General features: G+C 42.8%; 1 protein-coding gene across 9 annotated transcripts in view; it reads right to left on the bottom strand.

The window, feature by feature from the left end:
- The window catches only part of INPP4A (inositol polyphosphate-4-phosphatase type I A), a 200,120-nt gene extending 184,353 nt beyond the window's left edge, over positions 1-15,767 (bottom strand). For 6 of the 9 annotated variants that reach the window (XM_077482756.1, XM_077482759.1, XM_077482760.1 and 3 more), the window contains exon 1: positions 15,604-15,766. The gene's annotated coding sequence lies outside the window, so the exon portion shown is untranslated. Of the gene's footprint in view, positions 1-15,603 lie in introns of all 9 variants that reach the window. The other 3 variants (XM_077482752.1, XM_077482754.1, XM_077482753.1) reach the window with 2 other exon arrangements.
- Positions 15,768-17,736: the final 1,969 nt, after the last annotated feature.

The raw sequence follows: 17,736 nt of genomic DNA, 5'->3' as shown, positions 1-17,736 counted from the left end.
AAGCGGTATTTTTCATACGATTTTTGGATTATGTCTATGAGCCATTAGAGCATAACTAAAAAAAAAAAAATAAAAAATAAAAAAAAAAATATGCATGCCTCGTGTTTAAGTTTTTACACTATAGGAATAACAAAATGTTGACAGTGCATTGACCTCACATGACCGGACGTCACCCTGGTTCAGTGACCTTGGGAGAAATCACACTGCTGGCGTCTAGCTCTACAATCACAAACCACAAAGTCTCACTTGTCCTGAGTTTTCACTGCAACATATCCAATTCCATATGCAACATAGAGCTTGGTTGAGGTTTACCCACCAGGGTCCATGAGAAATAGAATACCAATCTGGCTTTGGGTCAGTTTCGGGCTCCATTTACATGGGTGATTGCATGTGCTGCGATTTTCATAGGCAGGAATCTGCAGATTGAACAAACCTCTGCAAATAGCTGTGGCTGCTGAGCCTATACAAATGCAATGGCAGGCTGCCGCAGCTTGTCCACACAGCCAGCAATTATCTGCGATGATCGTGGCTGGACACACAGAGTCCTACTGCTGGAAATAGCAGAGTTTATAAATCGCCTGTGTGAGCAAAGAATTAAAGTACTACTAAAAGGCCAAACATTTTAAACACTGCATTAAAAAGGTAAAAATGTCCAGTACATTTGCTACCCCCGCCCCCAAAACTCCCTGTCAACAACGAAGCTCCAGGATGAATCAGCGCTGTTCCCCAAATCTCGTTATTCTAAAAGAGACACTAAGGACAGAGCAGTAATAGGCCCCTGCTGCTGTCAAATTGCTGGGAGGAAGAATGGTTTACTAGGAGCTGAGTGTGTCTATGGACGCACACAGCCCAGCTCAGGTCCAGGATGGGAGTGAGCATGCACAAGTCTCTCCTTAGCACCTGAACAACAAAAAGGAAACACCTGAAATAAAAAAAAAGGACAAGAGGACATCAAACCCATATAATGATAGGACCAGTTTGGACAGCCTCAACCGAAACTAATAAAAAACAAACAAAAAACAAAACAAAAAAAACAAACAAACAAATTTTTAGTTGGTGGATCAGCATACAGCAACCCAGCTAAGCAATTAGCATTTTTAAAAAGGACCGCAATGACCACTCCTATATTTCTCCCATTAAAGGGTTACAGTAAGATCTAATCATTGACAGTGTGCGTCCAACCACAAATGAAAGCACAAGTGGTCGGAAAGGAAGCCAGCCTTACATAGCAGCAAACAGGAACTATTGCTCATGGCATTCCGTAATATATTCTACACCAGTTTCTAAACCTGGGGAATATATAACTATAGGCAAAAGTTGACATGTTAAAAGAGGCATTTCTGCTTTTTAAAATTAACAGTTTAAAAAGCCTTGATGAATAATTTATATTTAAAACAGATGTTATTAACCACTTCACCCCTGGAAGGATTTTCCCCCTTAATGACCAGGCCAATTTTTGCAATAAGGCACTGCGTCATTTTAACTGACAATTGCGCGGTCGTGCGACACTGTACCCAAATACAATTAACGTAATTTTTTCCCCACAAATAGAGCTTTATTATGGTGGTATTTGATCACCTGTCTGGGTTTTATTTTTTGCGCTAAAAAAAAAACATTTTTTTTAACTTCTGCTATAATACATATCCAAAAAAATAAAAATAAAAATAATGTATTCATCAGTGTAGGCCGATATATATTCTTCTACATATTTTTAGTAAAAAAATAAAAAATGAATAAGTAATGTAAAAATGACACTGGCAAGGAAGCGCTTAACACTAGGGGGCGATCAAGGGATTAAATGCATTCCCTCAGTGTGTTCTAACTGTAGGGGGGGTGGGCTTACTGGAACATGACAGCGATCACTGCTCTCGATCACTGGGAACATTAGGTCTCTGTCATGTCATCTGGCAGAATGGGGAATCGTCCTGGTTCTGCAAACACCGAAAAATATGCGGTGTTCAGAGCAAATTCTAAAAGCCGCCGGAACACCGCTAAAGTCTATGGGACATTAAAGTGATGCTGCCACCAAAAAATAAAATAAAAAAAAATAGCTGAAAATTCATTAAAAAAAAAATAATAAATTGGAAAAATAAAAAAATTGTACTCACCTCTAAATGCCTGTTGCTAGGGGGTCCCTCGTAGTCTGCCTTCTTCAATGCCCGCGCTGGTGACATCACTTCCCCTCGCGCCGCACAGTCATCTGGGACCTGTCACGTGTCCCGGGTGACTGTGCGGCGTATCACAGCATCCTGCGCACACACTTTTTTTTTTTTGGAGGCACCCCACTTTAACATGAAGAATCAAAAGTGCTAATTTTAAAGGCTTACGTGGAAGTTATTGTCATAAAAAGTGTTTGGGGACCTGGGCCCTGCCCCCGGGAACATGTATCGATGCAAAAAAAATAAAAACATTTTAAACACCTGTTTTTTCAGGAGCAGTGATTTTTTTTTTTTTAAATGCTTAAAGTGAAACAATAAAAAATGAAATATTCCTTCAAATATCATACCTGGGGGTGTGTATAGTATGCCTGCTAAGTGGCACATTTTTCCCCATGTTTAGAGCAGTACCACAGCAAAATTACATTCCTAAAAAGGAAAAATTGGCACTTAAAACTGATCGTGCCTGTAATGAATTGTCGTGCCTCGGCAATATAGATAAAACTCATTGAAAAAAAAGGCAAGGACCCCCCCCCCCCCCCCCCCCATCCATTACCAGGACTATTGGGCCTGATACAAATATTAACCACTTCAATACCAGGCACTTACACACCTTCCTGCCCAGGCCAATTTTCACCTTTCAGATTTGTCGCAATTTAAATGACAATTGCGCGGTCATGTAACACTGTACCCAAACAAAATTTTTTTATCATTTTGTTCCCACAAATAGAGATTTATTTTGATGGCATCCAATCACCTCTGCAATTTCTACTTTTTGCACAGAAAAAAAAATAAAAATAAAAAAAACACCACGAAAATTTAGAAAAATAAATATTTCTTTTTTTCTGTCAAAATTTTTTTGTAAATAAGTAAGTTTTCGTCTTCAATAACGGCACTGATGAGGTGGCATTTAAGGGCACTGATGGCTACTCATGGGTGGCACTGATGACACTGATGGGTGGCATTGCTGGGCATCACTAGTCTGTACGGAGCCATAATGTTGCCAGTCACATGCTGGGAGCTTCCCTGCTGGTCCAGTGTGGGCATCCACAGGGGGTCTGTGCTGATAAACAATCAGTGCAGGCCCCCCTTGCCAGTAGAGCCACGATCGGTCACTACTCGCCTCCGTCAGACGTGAGTGAGAAAAAGTCGATCAACGGCTCTTCCCGTGTACATTGTGATCAGCCGTAATTGGACACGGCTGATCACATGGTAAAGAGCCTCCACCGCCCGCCCATCATTTTGCTATAGGCCGGGCGGGAAGTGGTTAAGGGGAACCCCGAACCCAAAAAAATGTGTAGGGCCCTCCCCAAAATCCATAACAGACCCTTATCTGAGCACGCAACCTGGCACGCTGCAGGAAGAGAGGGGAGAGCGCCCCCCCCCCTCCTGAACCATACCAGGCCACATGCCCTCAACATGGGGAGGATGCTTTGGGGGTCTGACCACAAAGAACCTTGTCCCCATGTTGATGGGGACAAGGGCCTCATTCCCACAAGCCTTGCCCGGTGGTTGTGGGGGTCAGCAGGCAGGGGGCTTATCAGAATCTGGAAGCCCCCCTTTAACAAGGGGACCCCCAGATCCCGGCTTCCCCCAAATGTAAATTTGGTGATGGGGTACAGAGTCAGAGGGGGAAGGGACACCTGTTTACGTCAACTGTCACCCAGAAAAAGTGTGACTCGGCGGGAGCCTCCCCTCCCCTCCCCATGAATTTGCATCACTGGACATTTTTATCTTTTCATTTTTTAATAAAGGACTTGTCCCAAGCTGTCTCTTGTCTTTACCATTTTTGACACTTTTTTTTGTGAAATGGTAGGGGTACAACGTACCCCGTTACCAATTCACATGGAGGGGCGGGATGTGGGGGTGCCTTTGTTAAAAGGGGTTCCCAGATTCTGATAAGCCCCCTGCCCACATACCCCAACAACCACCAGGCAAGGGTTGTGGGGATGAGACCCTTGTCCCCATCAACATGGGGACAAGGTGCTTTGGGGGGGGGCTACTCCAAAGCACCCTCCTCATATTGAGGGCATGTGGCCTGGTATGGTTCAGGAGGGGGGGGGTGCTCTCTTGTACCCCCTCTTTTGCTGCGGCCTGCCAGGTTGCGTGCTCAGATAAGGGTCTGGTTTGGATTTATGGGGGGGGGGGGCCATGTTTTTTAAAATTTGGCGCAGGGTTCCCCTTTAATTTCTATATCACACCTGAAGGGCCTGGTATGGATTTTAGGGGAACCCCCATGCAATTTATTTTCTTTTCATTTTTGTTTCGAAGTTCCCCTTAATATTCATACCAGACCCAAAGGGCCTGGTAATGGACTGGGGGGGGGGGTGGTTTAACCCATGCCCTCTTTTTCAACAAATGTTATCTATATTGTGAAGACCCGACAATTTATTACAGCCGCGGTCAGTTTTAAATAACAATTTTTCCTTTAGAAATGTCATTTTTCTGTGGTACTGTACTAAATACGGGCATACTAAGGACACCCCAGGCATAATATTTAAAGGAATATTTCATTTTTATTGTTTCATTTTACACATTAAAAAAATAAATAAATAAATAAATCACTGCTCCCGAAAAATGGCCATTTAAAAAAAGTATTTTTGCATTGATTTATGTCCCCTGGGGCAGGGCCCAGGTCAACACTTTTCATGACAATAACTTGCATATAAGCCTTTAAAATTGCCACTTTTGATTTTTCATATTTGTGTCCCATAGACTTTAGCAGTGTTCAAGTGTTCTTCCGAACTCTTTGCCTGTTCGGTATGTTCTGGTGCAAACCGCTCATCCCTAGTCATGTATAGCAGCATATTACAGCATGATCTTTACTCTGTCTGCAGCCTTGTGTGCATTCTGCATTGGAGGTTTCAAATTCTCACTTCTATATTTCTGCCTTGAAGGTGGTTCCGCTGCCTTTTTATTGAGGCACCCTTGTGTGTTTCACCTGTGATGGGGCACACATTTGCCTTGTTCTCATGAAACTGGGGATAGGGGCAGAGATATGACCCTGGTGATGCAACCATGGTGCAAGCACTTCAGTCGGGACACGATCCCCATTAAAATCCCAATAGTGCTTTTAACTCCATTAAAACCACTGGGAGTCCCTGCTAATGCCTGGTCTTCAAATTTCTACCTTTATATGAAGGCGCAAGCATTAATGATTAAAAAGTCACATACAAAATGACTATAAAAGTAAGCACCACAATAACCTAAAATATGAGTTTAAATTAAAAAAACATTAAAAACACTACTTTAGATCATGGTTTCTCTGTAGCCTGTAGCCCATGTATCTCACTTTCAGGAGTTAATCAAGTGTATAAAAGTATCTATAGCCATTTATTGTTTTGGACAGAACAGGGGATTAGAAGCTCTGTCCAAGTTTTTTATTTATTTATTTATTTATTTATTTTTTGCTGGTCGTGTGCCTGCTGGGAAAATTAACCCTCATATCTTTGATATCTTTAACCTGGCGACCATTGTTGGCAAAAATAAATAAAACGGAAAAGCCAAAATGTTACAGTTGTCACCAGAACAAGAAGTGACGACTGTTCTGGTGTCAACTGTCTAACAAGAAAATATCTTTTAATGTGTAAGTCTCCAGGACAGGAAATTAAGGGAATGCTCATCAACAGGACATGGACGGGAAAAAAAAAAAAAAAAAAAAAAAAGAAGTGATCCAAACTTTAAACAAAAAGTTTGGACTATACATTTACAATACTTATGCTTAGTTTATGCTAAACAGGTTCATTTCTATAAAATGACTAATCTTGCTTTTATCTGTATGACCATGTTAAAGAAGAAGTGCGGGAACTGGGAATTATATATATATATATATACAGTGGTGTGAAAAAGTGTTTGCCCCCTTCCTCATTTCCTGTTCCTTTGCATGTTTGTCACACTTAAGTGTTTCGGAAGATCAAACCAATTTAAACAATAGTCAAGGACAACACAAGTAAACACAAAATGCAATTTGTAAATGAAGGTGTTTATTATTAAAGGTGAAAAAAAATCCAAACCATCATGGCCCTGTGTGAAAAAGTGATTGCCCCCCTTGTTAAAACATACTATAACTGTGGTTGTCCACACCTGAGTTCAATTTCTCTAGCCACACCCAGGCCTGATTATTGCCACACCTGTTCACAATCAAGGCATCACTTAAATAGGAGCTGCTTGACACAGTAAGGTCCACCAGAAGATCCTTAAAAGCTACACATCATGCCGAGACCCAAAGAAATTCAGGAACAATTGAGAAAGAAAGTAATTGAGATCTATCAGTCTGGAAAGGGTTATAAAGACATTTCCAAAGCTTTGGGAATCCAGCGAACCACAGTGAGAGCCATTATCCACAAATGGCGAAGACATGGAACAGTGGTGAACCTTCCCAGGAGTGGCCGGCCGCCCAAAATTACCCCAAGAGCGCAGCGACGACTCATCCAAGAGGTCACAAAAGACCCCACAACAACGTCCAAGGAACTGCAGGCCTCACTTGCCTCAGTTAAGGTCAGCGTTCATGCCTCCACCATCAGGAAAAGACTGGGCAAATATGGCCTGCATGGCAGAGTTCCAAGGAGAAAACCACTGCTGAGCAAAAAGAACATCAAAGCTCGTCTCAATTTCTCCACAACACATCTTGATGATCCCCAAGACTTTTGGGACAACATTCTGTGGACCGATGAGACAAAAGTGGAACTCTTTGGAAGGTGTGTGCCCAAGTATATCTGGCGTAGAAGGAACACTGCATTTCATAAAAAGAACATTATACCAACAGTAAAATATGGTGGTGGTAGTGTGATGGTCTGGGGCTGTTTTGCTGCTTCAGGACCTGGAAGACTTGCCGTGATAAAAGGAACTATGAATTCTGCTGTCTACCAAGAGATCCTGAAGGAGAATGTCCAACCATCTGTTCGTGTACTCAAGCTGAAACGAACTTGGGTTCTGCAGCAGGACAATGATCCTAAACACACCAGCAAGTCCACCACCGAATGGCTGAAGAAAAACAAAATGAAGACTTTGGAGTGGCCTAGCCAAAGTCCTGACCTGAATCCTATTGAGATGTTGTGGTATGACCTTAAAAAGGCCGTTCATGCTCGAAAACCCTCTAATGTAACTGAATTAGGACAATTCTGCAAAGATGAGTGGGCCAAAATTCCTCCAGGACGCTGTAAAAGCCTCATTGCACGTTATCGCAAACGCTTGGTTGCAGTTGTTGCTGCTAAGGGTGACCCAACCAGTTATTAGGTTTAGGGGGCAATCACTTTTTCACACAGGGCCATGATGGTTTGGATTTTTTTTCACCTTTAATAATAAACACCTTCATTTACAAATTGCATTTTGTGTTTACTTGTGTTGTCCTTGACTATTGTTTAAATTGGTTTGATGTTCCGAAACACTTAAGTGTGACAAACATGCAAAGGAACAGGAAATGAGGAAGGGGGCAAACACTTTTTCACACCACCGTAATATATATATTATATATATATATATATATTTTAATAATAATAATAATACTTACCTACCGCACCATCGGTCTGATGTTGCAGGCTGTCCCTTGCCGGCACAAAGCACAAGTGATCACTTGACTGCTGATCGCTCAGTTCTTAGTCATCACTGGAGCAGAGAGCTGTGATTGATAATCACCGGCTCTATGCTTCTGTAGTGCTCAGAGCACCACCAGCTGCCCCCATCACAGCACCCTCATAGACTGGAATCAGATAGCATTGGATGTTCACACCCATGCTATCCGATTCCTGCACCATTTGACAGTTCACACTGCGAACCCGATCTGGGGGCGTCGTTAACTTTGCGTTGACACCTGCAGCAGTTCGCATAGGGCAGTGTGAACTGATGACGTTCATTCGTTAAGACGGGACTACGTTCAGGCTAGTAGCCAATAGCTTTGGTCTCGTAATTTGATCTGAGCATGCATGCCACAAGTCCGGTCGGATCATGTCGTCAGAAAATTTTATATCCAGCTCTCAAACTTTGTTGGTCGGACATTCCGACGCAAAAAGTCCGATGGAGCCCACACACGGTCGGATTATCCGATAACACGGTCCAATCGGACATTTTCCGTCAGAATGTCTGACCGTATCAGGGGCTAAGAGTTTACTACCACTTTAAATATCCTTGTTCCACTGATATGCGTGTATAGGAGGTAAGTGCAGAGCTCCAGGTGGATCCATACTGCCACAATAAAGAATCCCTTAAAAAGCATTTCACATAGAAGCAAAGTAAAAAGCAAAAAGAAAAAAAAAAAAAAAAAAAAAAAAAAGGCACAATACACTCCCAATGACCCTTTGGCAGTATATTTCATTATCAGGGATGACTTCAGAAAGAAAATGTGCTCCGAAAATCATTGATCTCTACAGATTTTACATCTGAAGAATACACTTAAATCTCCAGTATGAAGGAGATGGTACAGCCATGCACCACCATGCACCATATACAAAGTTCTATGAGGGAATCATACATAAGGACCAAAGCCCTGCACCATGGTAAAGCCAGTCACAGGAGGAGCATATAGGATCAAGGGAGAATAAAAAAAAAAAAAAAAAAAAAAAAAAAAAGGGTTTCTTTGTTTCTGTTAATAAGTAAGTTTTCTCCTTCATAGCTGTGCACTGATGAGAAGGCACTATTGGGCACTGATGTGCAGCCTTTATGGGCACTGACAGGCACTATCCCCCAAGAGTAGGATAGTTAAAGCGGAGTTAAAACCAAAAGCATATATTTTTTTTATATTGCAGCTTACCAATAACTAGATATGAATGCAGCATTAGTTTTCTTATTTTGCTTTCTTTCTTCCATTTTCATCTTTTCAAGCTCTCCTACATAATGTATCAGTTACAGAGATATGACAAACCATTTAATACTAGCGGGTGCTTAGAATGATCAGCTTTTATTTGTTTATGTAAAACCTTTACCCAAAAAGAGAAAGAAAAAAAAAAAAAAAGACTGTTTGCTGTGACCAATTTAAAATTATTAGTTTGGCTTCAATTTGTTAGGGTATTTAAATATGCTAGTACATCCAACACCCCCCCCCACCCCGATCATGGACCCCTAAACTGCAGCCCGTGGGCTGGATGTGGCCCTTTGCTTGCCTTTATCTGGCCCTTGGGACTATATTATCTCCACTGACACCAAAGACAGGGGAGTTTTCCTCCTACTGACACCAACAATGGGGTACTATCCCTCCCACTGATTGGGAACTAATTTTCCCTTTGACACCAGTTATGGGTCACTATTCGTGCCACTGATACCAGAGATGGGGGAACTAATTCTCCCACTGACCCCAATTATGGGGTGTCATTCTTCCCACCGACGCCAATGATGGGGGCATCATTTCTTCCACTGATACCAGAGATGGGGAACTAATTCCCCCACTGGCACCAATGATGGGGCACTATTACTTCCACTGATACCAGAGATGGGGAATCAATTCCCCCACTGGCACCAATGATGGGGGCACCATTTCGTCCACTGATACCAGAGATGGGGAACTAATTATCCCACTGACACCAACTATGTCAATTTTTACTCCCACTAACCATCAAGCCTATGGCATGGGTTACTCCCAATGATGCCAGGGAATTTTAAACTCCCACTGGCCAAAGTCCAGCCCCCCCCCCCCCTAAATTTTGAACTGGCCCTTGGTTGTGAGCAGGGGTTTACAAACGTTCAAAACAGACAATGCTGCTGTCCCCTGTGCTATGTCACCCAGAGTGGGGCCATCTAATACAGAAGGAGTGTTGACAAGATAACCAGGTGAAAACAGAGGTACAAAAAAAAAAAAAAAAAAGAAAATGAATGCAGCCACCACATCTAATGTTTTGTAAGCTACAACATATTGTATTTTTGGTTTTGTGTTTAATAAAGCTGTAAGCCAACCATGCCATATTTTTTCACATTTTTGGAGAGCTACCTCCATGGGTGTAAGTTGCACTTTCTAAATGTAGGACAGAATTAAAAAAGTGAGTTGTTGGAGGTTAGGTAGATAGTGAAAGCTGTGCTATTATTTTCCTAGCCAAGTACAGAGCTGTAGTAACCACAAGTTCTACATGGAGATAATCAAGAATAACCAACCTTAAGGCTGGGTTCACACTATTGCAAATTTGCATGTCAGGAGATTGTGCCCAGCTCTCTGGAGCCAGTTCACATATCACCATCGCGGCTGTGGAGCGAATCGCACAGGAGTCCTTTGCGCCTTCTGGTCCATTTCAGGTCTGAATTCAGCCAAAAATTCAAACCGAAATCGGACCTGAAACAGTGAACAGGGACACACCGGACCCCTACTGTGAGCCACTCCGTGCCGCAGTGTGACCCAACCTTAGTCCTGGAGAATAGCAATAATGGCCTCACACCAGAATTCATATTACATATCAACTGCAAACTCAAGAGGACATCACGTCCGCCTCTTCAGTTCATGATGGTGTCTTATGTAACGAATACCTAATAAATGGAAAGGATGAATTAATCATTTGGCCAACAAAAAGGCTGACTTGTATTATGCCAGGGTCACCCCTCTTCATGGCAATCACATTCAGACCATACATGCATGAAAACCACCCAGATTTCACTTGCAGAGACATCAGTTTTCATGTGCCCTGTTTACACCAATGTTGATGCCATGTCAGTCTTTTTCCAGTGCAGAAAACTGCATACACGTTCAAAAATCTGCACGCGATACCAGTGTTGTGATGTCGACAGTGCACACTATTTATTTTTTGTGAGCCCTTGCAGAAAAACTGATGTCTGCACCATGGTGTGAGCAACCACTGTGGAGGAAACTGAGGTCATACATGAGAAGCGGTTTTTGCTTTCTCTATGTGTTGTGGCACCAGTGCTGCCAACATATCTAGTGTGGAGAAGCCTCAAAGTGGTAGTAAAATTCAGTTCTACCACTTGTACCTACACGCAAGCCTATGGTAAGGCTTACCCGTGGGTACTGTGAACATCTACGACAGGGATATGCAATTGGCGGACCTCCAGCTGTTGCAAAACTACAAGTCCCATCATGCCCCTGCCTCTGAGTGTCATGCTTGTGGCTGTCAGAGTCTTGCTATGCCTCATGGGAGTTGTAGTCCTGCTGGAGGTCCGCTAATTGCATATCCCTGTCCTAGGAGATATTCAAAGTGCATGAAGCTGGTGACGTTACAGACGCACTCTTGGGGACCGGAATACAGTACCAGACCTTCAGAGCCTGTGCCGTAAATGGCGGCTCCCGCACATATGCATGGGAGTGACATCATTGCGCCCCCAGCGCCCCCAGCCGCTCGTGTAGCTGGAAAACGCAAACCCAGACGGAAGACCTGGTGAAGAGGTCAGCCCTCTCAGCAGTGACAAGGATTTGTTCCAAGGTAAATCTCTCATATGCGATGCATACTTGCACATTATGACATTGCCTTGCAGGGGATTTTTTTAATTTTACACCCCCCCCGCCCAAACAACTGCAGTGTACAACCGCTTTAAGCCCCTGTTCACATCGGAGTGACTCGTTATGCGATTTGACAGGTCAAGTCGCACCCGATTGTCAGCAAAGGCACTGTTCAAATCAGAGCAACGCTGACTTTGCTGTGCCTCACCGATTTGAAAAAAGTATTTCCTGCACTACTTTTGGCAATTTTGGGTGCGACTTGCATAGCCATCTGTGCATGAAGCCGCACAGATGTCTTCAAAGTCGCACTGACATGCGCCTTTGATATCGTGCGATTACACGTGACGTTGCACACATTTCGGAGTCGCATTCAATGTTATCAAGGGCTTAAACACCCAACCCATGTATCGTACTACACAAAAATATATGAACAACGAACCTGCCAAAATTATAAATAAGTACGGAGCTCTGCCAACCAGATTTTTACTACATATTGACCGATGAATGTACAGCATCTCAGAAGTGTGTCCATATTTTTACAATAACCATGTACTACCTGAGCTCATACAGAAGACGCCATCATTACCACTTAGGAGGACAGCCAATGCAATATATCAGTATTTTTAAGGCCTCGTTCACAGGGGGCACAGAGGTGTTCCATGCAGAAGTCCCATTGCAGCCAATCAGGACATCAATCTGACATGGGTGTGGGTGCGTGGATTCATAGGCATCATGTGCATGAGGCTTTCATTTTCACATTTAAAACTAGAAAAACTATTTTTAAAAAACAAAAAAAAGAGTCATTTCTGAATTGAAAGCAGAATAGAAATCACCCACCACTTCCATCTAAAAGTGCAGCCTTCCCTGAACACTACCGTATACCCAACATCCACTGCCAGGCCTAGGTAAGTGCAATTCCATGTTATAGGGAACAGACTTTACAGGAACACATCTCTCTGTACAGTGGGGCAGATTTACTAAAACCGGAGAGTGAAAAATCGAATGCAGCTCTGCACAGAAACCAATCAGCTTCCGGGTTTTATTGTCAAAGCCTAATTGAATAAATCTGAAGCTAGAAGCTGATTGGCTACCATGCAGAGCTGCACCAGATTTTGCACACACTTAGTAAACCTCCCCCAGTGTGTTTTTAAACTCACCATACAATATTTATTAGATCTACCATCAACTATGTAGTGCAAGAGCCTGCCAGATTGAATAGATTGGATGTGCCCTACTATTGTATAGTTTTGGGAAATCTTTAAAAAAAAAAAAAGAGATTGTATAATGTATGGCCACATTGAGGCCACTTTTACACAACTGATTCCAATCAGGGTCGTCGGTCAATTTTTCAAGCAGACCGTACCAGAAGGTTCAGTCACCTCTACGGACCAGCGGTGTAAAATGACTTTTGTCCATTTAAACCAGCCTATCTCAGATCCAGTCCACTAAAAATTTAATAAAAGAGGATCCGTTCCTCGCGTAGGCAGATCGGATCGGAAGGTAGTCGAGTGTAATAGGACAGTGGCGTCCATTTATACCAAGCCACCCATAACTGAGCATACACAGCTCTTATCAGCGGGAGATCTGTGAGCGAATAATCTGCTGATTGGTACACAGTCTGCCCCATGTGAAGGGGGCCTTAGGGGCCATACACACTATACAATTTTCTTTAGATTTACCAAAACCATATAAAATGAGGTCAAACCTCAACACTTTCAATTTGTATGCAATCAGACAGGCCCTTACACTGCATGGTTTTGGTAAATCTAAAGAAAATCAAACAATAAAATCTGGATTCACACTATACAACTTTTGTTGTTCGATTTCCTTTAACTATGTAGTGTAAAGCCCCATACACACTATCAGATTTTCTGCTGATTTTTATCTTCAGATTTACCAAAACCGTGTGTGTGTGCGTCAAGCTTTAGGATCACCATACAATCATTTTTTCACTTTCCCAAAGCCAATGTAATATGGAGGACTTACCTAATCTATCCAAATCAGACAGACCCTGCAGTACACAGTTGTTGGTTGAGCTTAAGGTGGCCATACATTGCACAGAGATCTACAATCTGATTGTATAACCTTTTTAGATTTACCAAAACAATGTAATATAAAAGACATACCTAAACAATCCATTCAATTAGTATCCAATCAGGGAGGCCCTTGCACTACATAGGTGATGATAGGACTAAAAAGGAGGTTGTACAGCGTTTTGGTCACCACATTACAATTTGATTGATTGTCTTTTTAAATTTACCAAAATTATGTAATATGAGGAGATCTCTCTTTATTTTTTTTTATTTTTTTTGTGCTTGGAAGATACACCACTAGAATCGTGATCTAACATCTTTCACATTAAAACAAAAAAATAAAAATAAAATAAAAATTGGGCTAACTTTACTGTTTTTTTTTTTTCCTTTTTCCATTGAAGTTTTTTCCCCAAAAAATTGAATTTGAAAGACCACTGGGCAAATACAATGTGATATAAAATATTGCAGCATTCATTACCACGAAACTCTATAAAATGTGCATCTCCATAAAATCACATCAAGGATGAAGGAAATGGGACTTTTTTTTTTTATAATGCACCTAAATCATCTAGGTCTGATAGCGACCTTAGTAAGGATTGGTTCACATTTGCTATTTTGCAATAAAATCCATTAAAAAGTGTGTTTTCGCAAAAAAAAAAAAAAAAAAAAAAAAAAAAAAACGCTGCACAAATACCATGTAACATAAAAAAATTGCAACGACCACCATTTTATTCTCTAGGCTAGGGCCTCTGCTAAAAAAAAAAAAAATAAAAAAAAAAACCACCACACACACTTGTATTTTACTTTCTTTTTTTATTTATTTATTTTTTGAGCAGAGGCCCTAGAAAATAAAATGGTGGTCAGTGTAATATATAAGTAATTTTCTAGCAAAAAAAAAAAATGCCTCTTTAATAGGTGTTCTTTGGCCAAAGGAATCCATTAAAGCTCAAACACTTAATGCACCTAAACATGGCTACAATATGCTTTTTTTTTTTTTTTAGGCAGCTTTTCTCCTGCCAGGAGTTGTGTCATTCAGAGGGGATGAACTGACACCCTGTGTGCATGAGGCCTTAGGTTGGTGTTCAATGCATGACCACTGAACTTGTAAATGTGCGTTTTCAGGCCTTAGGTTGGCGTTGAGTGTGTTACTATCACACTTTATAATGTACGTTTATATGGGGGTCGTAGCTTGGCATTGGTTACGCTACCACTGAACGTTTTCATGAGGCGTTGGTTACATTACCACTAATCACTTCAAATTTATATGGAGGTATTAGCTTGGCGTTGGTTACGTGACCACTAAACACTTCATAACGCACATTTTCTTGAGGCCTTAGCTTGGCATTGGTTACATTACCACTGAACACTTCATAACGCACGTTTATATGGGGCCTTAGCTTGGCATAGGTTACGTTACCACTGAACGCTTCATAACGCACGTATATATGAGGCCTTAGCCTTGCATTGGTTACGTTACCACTGAACGCTTCATAACGCACGTTTATATGAGGCCTTAGCTGGGCATAGGTTACGTTACCACTGAACGCTTCATAACGCACGTATTTATGAGGCCTTAGCCTTGCATTGGTTACGTTACCACTGAACGCTTCATAACGTACATTTATATGGGGCCTTAGCTTGGCATTGGTTACTTTACCACTGAACGCTTTATAATGCACATTTATATGGGGCTTTAGCTTGGCATTGGTTACGTTACCACTGAACGCTTCATAACGCACCTTTTCATGAAAGCGCATGAAAAATGCAGCAGGCAGGACTTTGTTTGCAGGTGTGAATGAGGCCTTACTGCTGCAAAGTGATGAATAATAAACAGATCAGGATGCACAGACAATATAAAGTGAAGAACATAAGAAATAAGAATATTGTAGCAATAATAAATAGAAGAAAGGATTGGAGCAGCCTGCTCGCAGATCTCCTATAGGAGCCCACACTACCTCCATCAGAGGTGACAGAGATGCTCCATGGAGAGCGCACACACACAGACCCTGACCATAGAGATCCGAGTCATCACAATGAGTGCACCTACCGTGCAGGAGCCCCATCCATCCCTGGGGGAGATCTGCTTGTTGCAGGGGAGATCAGGATGTCTTGCAGCAGGGAAGACGCTGCCACTCCTTGCAGGTTGATGATGCGTTCCTCTCAGTAACATACAGCTCCAGCACAGATTCCTGCTCCGCCCCCTCCCGTGACATCACAGTCCCCGCCTCCTCCTTGCTCAATGTCGGTGTAGTGAGCAATGAGGTCAGAGGCTGGCTGTGTCTCCGGCGGCGAGCACTGACAGCTGTGATCTCTGTCATCAATGAGCAGCACAGGCATCTTATGTAAACAGATCAGCCATCACTGGAGCATTATTGTCTGCACAAGTCACAGACATCACACATCACGATCTTTATCTGTAACAAAATGACAGGCACATGGTCATCTGACCTTTACCCCTAAACATACAATCCATGATGCATACATATATCATATATGACAAACCTACTGTATCTAAATAAAAGTAACTAAAAATAAAAGAATCTAAAATGTCACATATAGGGCTTATTCATATAGGTGCTTGGGGGGGGGGGGGCGTAAAACCCTGCAGTTGAGCCACACATTTATATCTCCCCCCTTTAGCAAGAAAAGGCGGCAGCCAGAGGTGTATACATACCGCAGCCATAATGTTTTGACCCACGACCGCTTTCAACAGGTGTAAAACATGACCCATTCAGGTGAATATTGACACTCTGAAAAGCCCCCCGCAACCACGTACGATGCATGGTGACTGGGGACACTGTGACCAGCTGCACAATTAGGGCACATTTGTACATGAAATTGGGGGGCAGTAAAACCTTGCCGGTCAAGCTGCACTCCCCCTTTAGATGCAATGGCCAGAGGTGTACACATGCCATGCAGGGCCAGTGCTACCACTAGACAAACCAGGCTGCCGCATAGGGCACACTGCTGCCTAGGGGCGCCGGGCCGCTGATTTCCCCATACGTGGCTGCAGGATGTAACTAACTCAGTCTCAGGCAGCTGCTTTGTCTGTCCAGTAGTCAGGGCAGGACTTAGGGTGGTGGGGGCCCCTGGGCTTGAGTCACTTTCGGGCCCTACCTTCTATACATTATCGGATTTATCAGCGTATAACACGGACCCGAAGTTTAGGATGGGATTTTAAGGAAAAAAACCTTACATGTAAATGCCCATACATGCACCCTTCTCAGTGTCCATCGGCAGCCTTGCCCATCCATCTGCAGCCTTGTCCAGTGTAATTGCAGCCTTGTCAGTGTAGCCTTGTCATTTGCAGCCTTGCCCCAGTGTCATTTGCAGCCTTGTCATTTGTAGCCTTGTCATTGCAGTCTTGAAGTTTAAAAATGGTGCATCTCTGTGGCTCTCGGGTCCTGTTGCAGTCCCCAAATGGAGCAGAGAGTATCCGAGTGTACTCGACTTGGCTCACATTCATGCCCAGTCCCTGTGTTATGTCCATCATAGGGTGGGACTGGGCGTGACTGTGAGCGGAGCCGAGCCGAGTACACTCGGCTATGTATCTCGGCGGGGCCCCCTATTTGGTGGGGCCCATGGGCTTGAGCCCAGTCAAGCCCAATGGTAAGTCCTGCCCTGCCAGTAGTGTAATTAGAGGCGCAGCACTGGAGCCAGCGCTAGAGGAAGCAGAGCCGATGCTTCCTGTATAGTGCGGCCTCCTGTCACATGGGCAGGGCAAAGGGGGTGGTGTCAGGGGTGGAGCCAATGGGGACAGCATAATTTGGTTTCTATTAGGATGTTAAAAATCCTCGCACCAGATTTTACCCCCTTCCTAACCAGAGCACTTGTTACAATTTTGCACTGCATCGCTTTAACTGGTAATTGTGTGGTCATGCAATGTTGTACCCAAACGAAGTTTCAAAATACATTCTGCTGCTTCTCCTGAATATGGGGATACCAGGATACCAGATGTGTGAGACTTTTTGGCAGGCTAAGCTTCACTCCTCACTGCCATCATAGTTACGGAGGACATGAAATGCCAAGATAGCACAACCCCCCCCCCAATGATCCCATTTTGGAAAGTAGACATCCCAAGCTATTTGCTGAGAGGCATGTTGAGTCCATGGAATATTTTATATTTTATCACAAGTTTCAGGAAAATTTTAAAAAAATATATTTTATTTTTTCCACAACG

Source organism: Lithobates pipiens, unplaced genomic scaffold (assembly GCF_037356315.1).
Source record: "Lithobates pipiens isolate NorthernLeopardFrog02 unplaced genomic scaffold, aLitPip1_a1.2 Scaffold_16, whole genome shotgun sequence".
In the NCBI taxonomy this organism is placed as follows: domain Eukaryota; kingdom Metazoa; phylum Chordata; class Amphibia; order Anura; family Ranidae; genus Lithobates; species Lithobates pipiens.
Note: the sequence above shows the minus strand (reverse complement) of the source record. Positions and strands in the feature narration are given on the sequence as shown.